Source organism: Cynoglossus semilaevis, chromosome 1, assembly GCF_000523025.1.
Source record: "Cynoglossus semilaevis isolate Cse_v1.0 chromosome 1, Cse_v1.0, whole genome shotgun sequence".
In the NCBI taxonomy this organism is placed as follows: Eukaryota; Metazoa; Chordata; class Actinopteri; order Pleuronectiformes; family Cynoglossidae; genus Cynoglossus; species Cynoglossus semilaevis.
In genome coordinates, this window is record NC_024307.1 from 8427821 (window position 1) to 8442982 (window position 15162).

Consider the following 15162-nt stretch of genomic DNA (forward strand, 5'->3'; position numbering starts at 1 on the left):
TTAATGTTCACAAATTACTTATTATTCCCTGATTAATAAACACTCGGCAATCGTGTCCTCATAGCAGCCTCAAGAAGCACGGCTTCATTAATGATTAGTATTAATGCTATTAATATCCCAGTTTCTGGCATTCACAGCCAGCTCGACCTACATTGTCAGGGCTTTGTGAAAGCATCTTACTTTTGCGAGTGCCAGAATGAATTTACATGTATAAGAAGTCAACATACATCGTTATTGTCTAAAGGTAATGTTGTATATAAATAATTCACACTACCTTGGTATTCGAAAAATCCTTGAGCAAAAACACGTAATCCAATTAGTAAACTGAGTGAGGTGCTATTGATTTTAGGAAAAAGAGAAAAACATTATCCAATCAATTTTTGGACGAGGTAATGAAATTTCTTTACTTTGTGCTTCGGAATAAAAGAGGAGAGGGGAAGGACACGAGCTATTATGAAAGCAAAAGTCACATTTCATGTTACCCATGCCTCTGAAACCTCAATAAAACGGGGTGCAGAGGTCCACTATTACACTGGTAAATGCATGATCAATGATTTGAGGATATGATTTTCTGAAAGCTTAAAGCACCACAGAATATACTCTTAAGAATTTACCTGGGAAAGAGGTATACGAGATATTTTTTCATAAACTTTATAGATTTTCCAATGCAATGCCAGTGTTGCTACAAGGATTTTTAAAATTGTAGCAACAGGCAGACTCTCCATCCTCTGCTGTTCCTGACTACTTCCATCACTAGTCATACGAGTTAAACAGAGACAATTATATTTACCAGGACACAGATATAGAGGGTCCTTGGTTTGTGACGTCCCAAGACCTGTGGTGTTTTGTGGTCACGTTTTTACGTTCTAAATTAGTTTATGCTTAAGAAATCATTTTTTGTTCAGTGAGATCAACAACGTCTTGTCTTCTTATCTGATCAATAGAGGTCCAAGTCCATTGACAGCGTTTTTAACCAATGTAACAACCTTTCTTGAAAAGAATTGGTAATGTGTCTGTGTAGGTTCTCAGTCAGAGGTGAAACAAATAAAAAAAAAACTACTTTGTCCAGTTGCTTTCGATGTAACTATTTTTTGAATTGGTAATGTGTTTTACACTTGTCACTTTTTGAAAATCTTTCCAACACTTGTGCCCTCAGAGACAGGAACAGTGGCACATACAAATTATAGCACTTGTTCTCAACAGCCAACACATCTTAAATATTCATGTTTGACAGGACTTGAACTCCTGCCACTGTAACTCTTAGTTGGATTATATATTAGATACAATTAGATTGTAGTGGAGTGGTATAAATAGCCTAGGGATGTTTGCAAGAATTACACCATGCCAGAAACTGTAATGCATTGTGTTGCACTATTCACATTTTGTCTGTGCAAATCTCCTCGGTCTCATGACACTAATCCCTAGCATAGTAAATTCTATGTTGTCTCATTTTACACAATGCCCAGGGTTATTTTCTTTTCAATAATCTCATGGGCAAGTATAACTTGATTAGACTCCAAAAAAAATTGAAGGAGTGAACTATTGATTATATGCAAATGAAATTTATCTAAAGCACAATTTCGTTGGCCATCTTCCTCAGTGTTTATTTTCCCTGGTCCTTCAAATCTGTAGCGGTTCGCACATAGACACTTAAACCCAAACTCCAATCCAATTAAGTAGATAAATAGGCTAATCATGCCACAAAATTTTAATATGAGGTTTACGGGCAGGTCGATAAGGATAATGATTCACAGTGCCAAATTTACTGCACAATTTTAGATAAGAGAGGTGGAGAGGGTATAAAAAGAGGGAGAGAGAGAGAGAGAGGGGGCAAATTGAACAGATATACAGTTCCATTCAAGACATTAACATATGGATCATAAGGTAGCCAGATAAGGAAGGGGACATTTCATTAACAGGAAGAAACATACTATTAAAGGCCTTTTCTGTAAACATTACTTCCAATAACTTATTGGAATGTGATTAAAACTGCTTCTCAAACATCAAAGCTTTGCAGAGACTGTCTAATGTGGCTTTAAATTGTTGTTCTTGGGAAATAATGTTCCCAAAACAAATGACACATGCATTGTTAAAGCTGTAAAACATGTTGTACCAAATCTACACTACAGCTTCCATTGATAATATTTGAGGTTTGTGTTCTGTTCTGGTTTTTTCTCTCTCCCTTGTCCATTTTCTCCTCCTGGCACAGATAAGCAAACATGTAAGGTATGTTCTATGCACATGGGAGGCATCTTTTCTTATGTTTTTATAGCTTAAGGCTGGCAGACTCATTATTACAGCCTGCTGGCTCCCAGATAACTCCACCATCCTGTCGACTCAAGAAAATCCCCCCTCATGAATGCTTTGTTTGACCGGTTTCTTTCCTACTGGGGTGTGTTTACTCCTTTGATTTTTTTTTTTTAAATAATCAATGACAAGTTCCCTTTGAGGGTTCTGACTTTCAGGGCTCTGCCTATTATATTGTGAATGAGCACATCTGTTTAGCTGATGGCAAGACACACAATAAGGAGTGTACAGGAAGTATGTGTAGGTGAGACGGAAGGTTGTGAAAAGTGACAGAAATGTACGGTTTTGTTTAACATCCATAAAACTCAGTAGCCTGATGGTATTTTTAGACCTTTTCTCTAAATAACACACACACACACACACACACACACACACACACAAAGTTAAGTGAGCTGCAATGGATGCAAATGTGTATTTCACCAAAGTTTGAATATTCAAATAAAGATTTTTTAAAAAGTGTTAAAATTGAGAGAAAAGCTGAGAGAAGATGATCAGATGATTCATCAGCCTTTTGGAATTTGTTAGTAATATGACTTTTGGATTTTATCTTAGCTTATTATTTTTTGGTTGATTAGTAAATGTGTTTATGATTAAATATAAATTTAGCTGTAACAATATGTAGGTGTTGATAATAACATTTACACATTTTAATGTTTTAGTTATACAATACACAAGAGGTGTAAGCACAATTTCTTTAAACTTTTTTGGCCTCATTCAAACCAGGAAACAAAAAAAACACACAACACCATCAAAGGTATCCACTAACTTCTCAAATTTCTACAGGTCGTAACTGTCTCTTGAACAATTATCTATTAATTTAGAAAAATCTCTACTATTATTAAAAAATAAAACTTTACTGCCCAGGCTGTCAACAACTGGTTAACACACTCCTTGTCGATGCACAGACACTTGGTTTGATGTAAAATATTTTCACTATCCCCTGCCTGAATGAGGAAACAGCCTGAACTCCCCATGAATGTCTTCGTATTTCAAACACAGCACAGCATGACTGTCATCGCACACACATCACTCTGCAGTGGAGCCTCGGCCACTTTTTAACATGTACAACATTCCTTTAAAAATACCAAAACTCAGCATACCACATACAATAGTTCAGCCTTAATGTACAACATCCGAACACCTGAATTTTAATTAGACTTAAATGATTATTATTACTATGCTGGGCTGTGAGAAAGTCAATTTTATAGACCTTGTATAATCTAAGATGTTAGAGTTAAATAAATGGTGTCATTTTGAAAAATGCCACTCTGTAACAAAATGTATGTCATATACAAGCGGTCACAAAAAATCTCAATTGTGTCTGGACCATTAAAAGGTCTCGTTCCATTACACTTCCCTACTGACAGGTTTAGTGCCATTGCCACCTGTATTGATGGTGCTTTTCATGGTGAGGCTGACTAATGATCAATAGCATAACAATGTCCCCAGAAAAGCAAAATGGCGTCATAAAATGGAGTAGTGAGTATTACACCAACATAAACACCTCAAAAGTAACACAGGCTTAATCAACAATCCACTAACACAACAATCAAAATAACTCAATCAAATATCTCCAGCACTCAGCCAGCGGTTTAATCTGTGTGTAATGATGCCCATCGATTAGGGATGTTTATTCGAAGGACAAACATGTGTTTTTACTCTGCTTTACCTAATGAGTGTCTTTGTCCAATCACACGCCATGATTAACAGTGACACTACCGCGCTGCCTAAAGCATCCTCAACATAAGTCCTGTCAATCAGAACTTTTTTTCTCCCTTCAAATGGAAAATAATGGCCACCTACTAAAGAAAGTTCCATTTGATCAATTAACTCTTGCTCCAGTCTTCCAGAGGTCTCCCAACCCTTTTAACATTGCAGTTTTACACACTCTCTCCTCATATTGATTTTCACATAAGAAGAGTATTACTCATCTCATATAATATTCATTTTACAGAATAAGTAGAACTTGTTAATCCATTATGCAACTCTTCCTGCGATGGAAAGTCTTGCACTTATGGTCAGTTTATTACTGACGTCTAACTAAAGTCTACCAGTACTTCATCTGATAGTAGAGTCTTAGTAATAATTACTTTGCAAAAGTTAGACCTAAAAAGGGATTTATTCAAATAAGGTATTTTTGATTTAGCATGTTGTTTAAAAGTTGCCTTAATTGGACCTTTGTAATTATGAAACGAATACAAAGTTTTATGGAAATAACACCCCACTGTGTGTAAAAGGCACTCAGTTCAATGGCTGTTAATGAATGGCTGAAATACGTGCAGTATGATGTACTGTAAGCACAAATATGGGATGGGTGGGTGTATATTTAGCAAAACAGTTGTAAGAAGTAATAGTAGTTAGGGAAGAGTTGATTCGTTCTACAGCCTCTATATACACAAGATCTGTGCAACATCTTTGAAACATTAAAATGTATTGGTTTAGTACACAGTCATAGCCATAACTGCAATGGTACTAATAATTGGCATCATTTATTTCAGTGTTTCGGTTTTTGGTTTATGGCCTTGGGTTCCTCATTTTCGGTTTTTGGTTTCAGCCAAAAATATTAATTCCGGTGCATCCTTTGTAAATCTCAAACAAAAACAACTAAACAATGGTGCTATGGCCTTTCTGTGCAGACATATCATACAATTAAACAACAACTAAAATTTAAGATAGCGTCTTGCTGCTTGTCAAATAGATCATTTTTGTTAATTTTGCATAGTGGGATCATTTGATGCCTGAAACCAGCACAAAACAACAAGAAGGTGTGAAAGAAATGCTACACACGGGACCCTTTAAGAAGTGTTTTCCTTTAAAGACTAAAATACAAATGGGACTTTGAGCTCGTCAAAATAAAGCAAAAAATAAAAATCAATATGTAGAGAAAAGTGTCTCAAAGCAAAATGATCAATACAAGAGGTGTAAGGTTGAACACGCAACAGCAGCATCTATGCAGATTTGAAGAACATTGCAACTACTTGAGGGCTGAATACAGTATATGACCAGAAATGAATGTGCTCAGAAAGGGCCGATCAATTGGGAGAGCTGGGGGTGAGGGTGAGTAAACTAATCCCCTGGGTGGCTGGAGGGAAATCTAGATTATATTGCATTCCCACTCAGCAATGACTCTTTCTGCTGGAAGCCAGCGCAGACTAATCAAACAACATTACTGTAGAAAATCAATAGACAGACAAATTGATGTATTGTTCCACATCCCAGCCTATCTATTTCAAAATATTATTAAAACCTCACTTATATCCACACACTTTCATTTTGTTATAGTTTGTCTCCAAACTTTTAGTTAAAATTCATTTGAATTATGTAGGGATTATTGTGGGATTAGACACCATGGTCCAAACACATATCTAACTATATTTTTTTATAAACCTCAATATATATTTATCTCAATGTTTTCCCTATAAAATAGTAACAACAGAATGCAAAGACACTATTCAAAGAAAACTATACAGAGATTATATGTATTCATTTAACAAAAAAAAGTAAATAAATGAACAAAATACTGAAAAATGCCCTTTACCTGTGTAATTATTTGATATTTTATTATATTCTTTTAACTAAAAGAAATACATAGATTATTTTGTTTTGGTTTGAATACCTTTTTCACAAGCTTTGATCAGAAAGTTCGGTGTACAGGAAATCATTTTTATTTAGTACTTGTGGAATGTTGTTGGTCTCTAGAGTACCTGTTACCAAGTTTCATAACATATTGTAATTATTTGTTATGAGAATAAAATTTTGCCCAAAAGAAGATTTTAGTTTTCGGATATGATTGATCAATTGAAGAAAATCGTCAAAAGTCAATAAAGGCAACTCACACAAAACAGGCCAAAAATTGCTGTCGGTGCATCAATGTATCTAATCAATATATGGTAAATACTCAATATAGAAAAGCCCTAAGTTATTGCATTGTGTTTTTCTTTTCTTTTCTTTCTTTTTCCTATTGCTAACACCCATGAAGCTGGGTCAGATATGCTCCATACAGGACAGAAATGTTACCTGTGTGCTGCATAGTGCATTAGAACACATTGCGATATCTTATCTGAACCAAGCATGAGGCAAACTGTAAAAGTGATATGGAAACACAAAGGTTCAAAGTTGTTTTTCTATTTCAGAGCTGAATCTTTGTTCAGTGATAGTGGATTCACAGCAGATATAGAACATATCCATAACCAAAGAGAGGTTTGTGGGGGGAAAAAAGAGAAAAGATGAGTGCGATACTTAAACATTTCATTGAAGATAATAGTGTAAATTGATGTAGTATCTGTTTAGGCATGAAAGTAGTTGATATCTGCACACTTGAGGTTAAAGTGTCCGTGTGTGTGTGTGTGTGGGGGGGGGTATCTATGTGTTGTGGGAGACATTTTTTGAAGCTGGTTCTTAGGGTTGTTTCTCACATATACAGCCTTTCTATGCTGTCTTCTTCATCGTGATCAGTTGAGAGGCGCTGCATACATTTCTTTCACAAATAATCTAATCTTTTTAATTTGAAAGATAAGGCAGAATTGACTGTAATTATGTGCAGCTGGGTCTGTGAAGAATTGTGAAAAAAAAATGGGGCTAAGCCCATCTGCTGACTTGGAAAGGGGGGAGCAGAATCATTGGAGGGGGAGAAATGCAAAAGAATAAAAGGAAGAGTCTAAAATCATTACATCAGCCACTATCTCCCCTCTTCTGTCACTCAGAGAGAAAAAGAGGCACTAATGAAATATTAATGCCTACCTTATTCTGAGATTTACATTCATCTTTTTTTCCCCTACCCTTCTGTCTCCCTCTTTTTCTCCCCTCTATGACCCTTTATGTGAAGTTTAAAATCTGTGCTTGGAAACGCTTGAATATATATTTCTAATGAGATGCCTGCATTACAGAATGTCTCATTTTTCTACCTGTTTTGCAATCCAAAGTTGCATATATTGCATGGTGAATATGGCAGTGAGCTTGCGAGAAGGGGGAGGACGGGGAGCAGGGGCAAACAGAGATGCTGCTTGATCTGAAAGTGAAGAGTGAGAAAATGAGAATGAAAGCAATAACAAGAGAGTGAATAAGAGACAGAGCTGAAGGCAGTGGGTGTCTGTAGTCGCAGCAGAGAAGCAGGTGTTCAGGTTAAGATCATGGCCGTTCAGTCTGGCCCCGTCCTATTTGGCAAAGGTTCAAGTGGGAGAGGAAAAACAAAAGAGCTGGGGTGTGGATGCTCCCCGGAGGTAGAGAGGAATTAGGAGTGTGTCAGGTGAACCAGCAGCAGTTTGTCTGTGTCCGCCTCCACTGAGACTGAACAGAAGCAAACCTGACACTACTGACGCTGCCACCACTCGCTTACACACAGGCCCAGGGGGCTTTGAGCATCAGGGTGTTAGAATTACCTCAGCTCGACCGTGCCCACACACAAACACACATACTAAATATGAAACTCAATGTCAGCTCCGGCAGAATTGCTATGTATGCTTTTGACTTTGGAATGGGCTCAGAAATTGCAAAGTGTAAGGCCCCTTGATACCGATCAAAACTGTTTTACCTTGACAAGTTTGCTATGAGCCTTCCACTTACATATGGTACACAACAAATTGGAAAGTAACATGGAAAACTGCGGCAATTTTACCACTGCACTGTGAAACAACCTAAGTGCAGATAAGTACGGGTGGTATGGAACATTGATTCTAGAAGTAAGCATTTTTCTGCAGCGGGCTGCCGACTGCCATCCCATCAGCACTTCATCATTCCCAGAGTGAGAAATCCCTGGCAGAACTGAGCAGTCCCAGTCTGTCCTACACAATACAGTAATTTCCCTGTAGTGTTACCATAGCAGCTACATGCATTTACCACTCAGACATGTGAAGTTCACCCTCCGGCACCCAGAGAAGTGTGCCATACTCAGTGTATCGGTGTGGTGGTCATACACCATGCACTGCAGAAAATGGCAAACTGCAAGCTGATGCTGTTGCTGCTGCAGCAGCAGCGTCTGATGTTGTCTGTGCCTGCAGGCTGTATGTAAGGATGAGTACACATGTGTGTCCCAGTGTTGCAATGGAGATGATGCTTGGAAGGGAGAAGACGTGTAGGTGTGTGCCTGTTAAGAAAAACAGGTGACACAGTGCAGTGCCAATCACCATGATGGGCATTCCTCATCTTCCATAGAGACCGAGGACAACAAAGAGCTGAGTTAATAGGCAGACACGGTTCAGAGGACACTGAGGACCGCCTCCTAACCCTGACATCTAGACACGCACACATTATTGGGTCAAGATAATTAGCTCATTTTATTCTTATTACTCTGCAATGAGGTGCAATCACACAACCAGGCAAGTGGAGCCAGATGTACTTGTAAAAAAACAAAAAAAGGACGAAGGAAAGCAGACTTTCACAACTCAAAATTGAATTATTATCTGAATTAAAACTCACCAGGAAAAAAAGCAAAATCCACTCAAAATTCTGTTCAAAATTGAATTATTATCTGAATTCAAACTCACCAGGAAAAAAAGCAAAATCCAAAACAACTGACAATGAAATTAGATACTTATACTAAAAGCACTTCGGATCCAACATACTTACTGTCAGCTCTGTTTATACAGCTACTACCACTTTGAAAGAAACAGATGAAACACTTATCAGCGACTTGTAACATGTGTTCTCAAACTACGTGTTCAGAACAATTACCTCATTGGAAAGCCGGTGCAGACATCTGCTGATGCTTTTAGTCAGGATTTTCAACAAGCTTCTGACTGACTCACCAGATTAATTAACACTGACTGGGTTCTAAACTTATTATGGCGGTATTTTGAAACACAAAGCATTAAAGTGCACATATGTAACCCATAATTCAAAACAGTAACAGTTATCTGCTAACTAAAACCAAGTACAAAACATCAACCAGAGTGATCGTCTCTTCTAGTCTAACAGTATGCTTTATTGATTAAGAAAGGGTTCTCCTGGATGATAGGTCAAGATTAAGGTCGCGATTAGGAATCAATTGATTAAGAAATTCCATTTGACAAATACAGACTTCTTTCATTACATTCCTAATTTTGAGCCATTAGACCAACAACAACGGGTTTTTTTTTAATTGAAATACATTTAAACAAAATTATGTTGTTTAAGTCTAACCTGTCAGTCCAAAAATTCTGTCAGTCCTAGAATCTTTCAATTTAGATAGATAGAAATGTACTTGCTAGGTGTATTGTTATATTTTGTTGTTGTTCTTTAGTAATAGGAGGAAACGTAGGCTATTCCTGAAAATGTGTTTGAGTGATGATCTCTCTCTCTATTTATCTCTTTCTCACTCTCTCTCATTTCTCAGTCTGAGCTACTAACTTCCATAATCCTGGAAGGTTTAGTGCCACTGCATTGTGATTGGTTAGACATTACATCAGGGTGATGTAATACTCCTAGGACTGGCTAGTGTGTCGGGCGAGGAAAGAGGGAGGGGATAGTGTTATATTGAGCAGAAGGACTCTCTCTCTCTCTCTTGCTCTCTCTCTCCTTCCCTCTCATCCCCATCTCTGTCTCTCTCCTTCTCTCGCCTCCAGCCAGTGAGTGTGCAATCCCCATCTCTGTCTCTCTCCCTCTCTCGCCTCCAGCCAGTGAGTGTGCATGTGCAGCCGCCACAGAAAGCCTCTAATCCCAAAGCACACAGCAGTGCTTTGAGGAAGGAGGGAACTAATCAAGACTGTTTCCATAGGCCCCCATCTAAAGGCTGAAGATAAGCTTTGCTGTGCATGCTGCCATGTGTACTGGTAGCAGCTGTGTGTATTGGGGATATATACACAAAGCAGAGATGGGATTTTTTTTCTGGGGAGGGGTGAGGTAGGAAGGGGTATAAAATTCAATCATTAATTGCAAATAGACAGAGGAGAGGAAGATGATTGTTTGGCAGTGAGAGAAAATGCCAAGGCATTTGGTGTTTATGCATAATGACTCATAGCCAATTTCTCACTTCAGTGCTAGGTGCTTTTTCATGGATCCATACGGTTTTATACCATATCTCTGACTTGAGATGGGCTGTGTGTGCAGCAATGCCCAGGGCACAAGCAATGTGTTTTCACCTGATTACTTTCATGGCGTAGTAGACAATCACTTGAAATTAAAAACTCAGTGATATTGGCAAATGAATTATGGGTTTTAAAAAACGGGAACAAAGTGATGACAAATAATGAAAAAGCTGAACGGGTGAAGGACGGTTCTGGCAAGAGCAATAAAATATCAAATGCAGTAACTGTTCATATATATATATATATGTGTGTGTGTGTGTGTGTGTGTGTGTGTATATAATAAAGACATAGGAAAAAAACATCTTGCATAAATTTAGTGACCATCTTTAATACATCTGACATTTGATAGGATATTGGAGTTGATGCCTAATGATTAAATTAATCCCATCATGACAGAAATCCTCGGTGTCTCAATTTGTAGCAGAAATTATGAAATAATGACTGGTGAATTGTATCACTTTATTTGTCAAAACAAGAATGGAACCATTTTTAAAACTACAGACCTGTCTCTTCAGATACTGTATATTGGGATGGCTAAACTGGTTTTGGCACAATTAAAACACTGATGTATTTTTGGGCACATGCATAATTTACTGCTTCAAGGTTCTGTATTTTTAAAAAGGCTTGATATTTACCTATATCTTTTTGACCCCAAAAGATAACTTTGTGCCAAAATTAAGTTTTTTTCCCCAGGTCTATTTGATCTTGTCACAACCAGTAAGGCATTTTAACATTTCTCAGTAGTGACCTAAACATTTTGTTCTGTGGGATTTTGTGGGAGCACAACACTAGAGCTGAGAGCTGGAAACTTATTTCTTCTGGCCAAGTACTACTCCGTGTCCTTGAAAAGCCTTAAATACAAAGACGTTTCAATGTCATACCATAAATCATTCCCAAATATTAAGACCCCAAAAAGGATTGACTTTCCAATTTGTAGGTCAAACATTTACAAAACCAAATAAATGCTGTGTCATATGTATATTCCCGTCAGCCCTAAACTATGACTGTATTGTATATGGTCGAGAAAATGTGTATTACTTTTCTTTAATTAGCATTGGTTTCCAAATCCTTGAGGCTGTCACAGGTAAATATGGCAAAGCCGTATCTCTGTGAAATTGGATCAGGCTGTAAAAGAAATAAGCCTGAGGAGACTTGGTGAATCTAAGACTGTCAAGGAATGGGATTATTATATTTTTTCTGAATAACATTAAAAGTGTTCCCAAACTAGTTTAAGGTCATACATTGCCCTGAGTTAAAACCAACTAATTTTACATTAAACAAAATAACACACACAATGGCTTTTGTTAACAATGAACACTTGTTATTGTAAGACTTTCTGAGGTTTATTATGTCTATATATTATATTAACGCGCCTGTCAACTTGCAAACTGTTTTTGCTGTCAAAATTCTCTGAAGTATTATGAAAGCAAAGTCGGACAGTCTTTAAGGGAAACTGGGAGGGGAATGGGGTAACTACCTGAATGACAGAATGTCAGAGTGAACGACTGCCATTTCTTACTTTGCTTCAGGCAAGAAACGGAAACTAGGTAATGACTACAGTGATGGCACAGAGAGACACATATGTAAGCACTCAAACCCACACGCGCAGGCAGACACACACACACACACACACACACACACACACACACACACACACACACCAAGAAAACTTACTACAATAGCTCTAACAGGGACACACACACACACCATGAAAAATCATTACAATAGTTCTATTAGGGCCTACAACCATTGTGTGGAGGTTTATTTCCAAGTAATGTAGTTCAAACCTGATTTTATGGTTTTATTACGTTTCCTAGTGGCAGCATATGCATCCTGTGTGCGGGGGTGTGTTAGTGTCTTAACACCTTTGCATAGAAACAGGGGTGAATTTTGCTAGTACTCTGTGTAACATCTCCTTTTACCACCTGATTTACATTTTCGTATAACCTGTCAACATAGATCTTTGTGAAGCCAGCTTTCTACAGCCAGCCTATCTGCACTCTCCTCCACTGGTCCGTCCCTGGATTACGGCTACACACTAACACTGTAACACATCTCCCTGTGCACTCAGGTCTCTGCTGTTGCCCTGCTCACTCTGTCTGCACTCGTATATTGCTGTCTGGAGCACACTGTACTCCAATCCTCGTTACAGAGGTCAGCGAGTGCTCCGAGCTAGGCTGACGTCATGCTGCTGCAACCCCACTGACACACCGACAGGAAGATGGACATGCTCACCGACAAACCAGCAAGGAGAGCAGATGTATTTATAGCCTCACCACTTATGCATCTTCACAGCACATGACCACAATGTCCTGGAGGTGAATTTATTTTGAATATATCGTAATCAGTAGGTGGCATTTACTTGCTCTACAAGAGCAAACATTGAAGTGTCTCTCTCATTAAAACTGCAGGTTTAAAAGTTCTGTGATGATATCAGGTAAAACATTATGTCGTCCTCGCATTTTATAACAGTGTGAATGTGCGACTGTTTATGTCCCCAGGCCAAATGAACACATTTTGTTTCACATCAGCCGATAACAAAGTGAGGATTTGCGCTTAGCACAATGCTTTACACCATTACTTATCTAATAAACTGTAGGAGGCATCTACCATTAGCACTGGCAGTGATGCTGATATTCACCTCCCACTGGCAGGCTCCTGCAAACTAATCTACCATACACCGTATGCAAATATAAAACTGTCAGGATGCAGTCTAATTTCACATTATTCTCCAGGTAGTGGGCCAATCAGGTTGACTTTGAAATGGATTGTGGGTGATTAGCCTGGAATGCTAGGAAAATGGTGAGGTCTCTCTGGTGAACCCGCAGCTGGTGCTGGAGGCAGCAGAGCAACGATCCAGGTAATTAATTCTTTGACAAGCATCAGTGATTTGGAAAATCAGTAGAAATGGCAGACCTTGATCAAAATGGAAACATGTAGAGAGATGTTTAAACAGTGGCTGTTAGAGGCATCATTCACACGTGGCCCCAGACAGAAGGCCCAAGGCCCAGACACCAAATATGACAATGAAGTGAGGTGACTATCAAATAACTGGAGTCTTCATTTGGTGTTTTTAGAAGTAAAGCCTACTTTATTTGACTTTACTTTTTTAAGTAAAGTCAAATAAAATAAAATGATTGAACAATGTTTGCCAGTGTAATTTAATGATCCTTTAGAGTTTGGATTCTGGCTTTTTGTACAACTTGCCAGTCAAAGCATATTGTACTTTTTTGCATCATCACCATTGGATGTAATTTATCATTTTGCCATTACTTATTGTACGAAGGTATTTTTATTTACAACGGAAGTTTTTACATCTTAAAATTAACTAACTTTGACCGTTAGAGTTTATTTCTTCTCTGACAAAAACGTAGAAACCAAATTAAGTTCTCACTTAAAGCAGTTTCTTTTCTTTTACCTATTTACAAAGCCTAAAATGCATTTCTAGGATACAAACTGAACTTTTTGCATTTTGACAAACTGCACTGACCTTTCTGAAGGTGATGTTAGTAGTAAAAGTAAATCCATGCAGAAAGAAATTACTCCTTCCCTCAAATATGCATGAAAATGTATCCACATACTGTATACACCAACATCCATTCGGCCACATATGCGGCGTATAAACCTACTATTACGGTGCACTCAACATGTACAGTAAACAACTCATGTATATGGACTCAATACAAAAATAAAGATAAACCACACATGTACATTCCAGTCACAACTCCATGCACGCAGTACAAACACTATGAATGTGTGACTCAGGAACACCACTCAATATACACACAGACATGTGGTAAAAATCAATTCATTTTCAGTATTTATTATACATATTGCACTGAGCCTATATCTGTTGAATGAAAGGCAAACAATGGCACAATATTCACGGGCATGAGATCACATTGATGCAAGAGCACTCATACACACGGCAGGATTCATAAATACACAAGAGGTTGGGGCCACGTTACTGCCATAGTCTTGATTAAATCAAGCCTATATCCTTTATTTGATTGTATGGATAGAAGGAAAAAACACACAAGCGGAAAAAATGTAATGAAACATCATTGGCAGGGCTATTACAGACATGGTGACCAGAATACAAATTCCCCATGCAGGTATTTGTTTTCATCCATCAGCATTCATTATGCGACTGAATGTATCATTGGAGTGTAGCTATTGATCCTGTATTAAATCTCATTGTTATATTCCCATTCAGCAATGAGCCAGGTGAGGGAGAAAAGAAGGGTGACCAAATGTCATGGTGACAACATGCTGCATTGTCAAAGGTAGCTTTATCGATCAAGATAGACGGAGAGAGAAGGGAGATATTTCAGCGGGACTCCAACCGGCTGACATTTTAGAAAAGCTGTCCTTTCTGTTTTGTCACCCTCTATTGTTGCGTACAAAGAGCACAGATACCTTGACAGAGTCAATTTGAGGTATGGAGCAGCCGTGCAGGTATAGATGCAGCGCCATACTGTCTTAATCATTATATTTATCAGTTGTAATTTCACAACTCACGTGTTGCACTTCTAAGAAAGGTATGGTAGGCATTGGCCTGGTATCTTGCCGTGACATTTTAAAGGCCCCGCTGTCATTCCATGTCAGCAGTTAATATGAAACATACTGACGATGGGGTCTTTGGTATGTTAGGGTCCAATTAGCTTCACAGACATGTACAGCAATTCTTCAGACAACTTACATGACTCAAGCTTTCCCCAGTGGGACTTCCTTTCTGCTGCTCAGATCCATATGAAAGCTATCTGAAGATAGACGAGTGAGCACAGACCCCTAAATGAGTATCAATGCTGAACTGGCACCAAACGTCAGACCGAGGCAAAAACACTGCCAATAT

General features: G+C 38.2%; 1 protein-coding gene across 5 annotated transcripts in view; it reads right to left on the minus strand.

Moving 5' to 3' along the window:
• sox11a (SRY-box transcription factor 11a) overlaps positions 1–15162 on the minus strand; it is a 436554-nt gene that overhangs the window by 61649 nt on the left and 359743 nt on the right. The gene's annotated exons all lie outside the window — the stretch shown is intronic.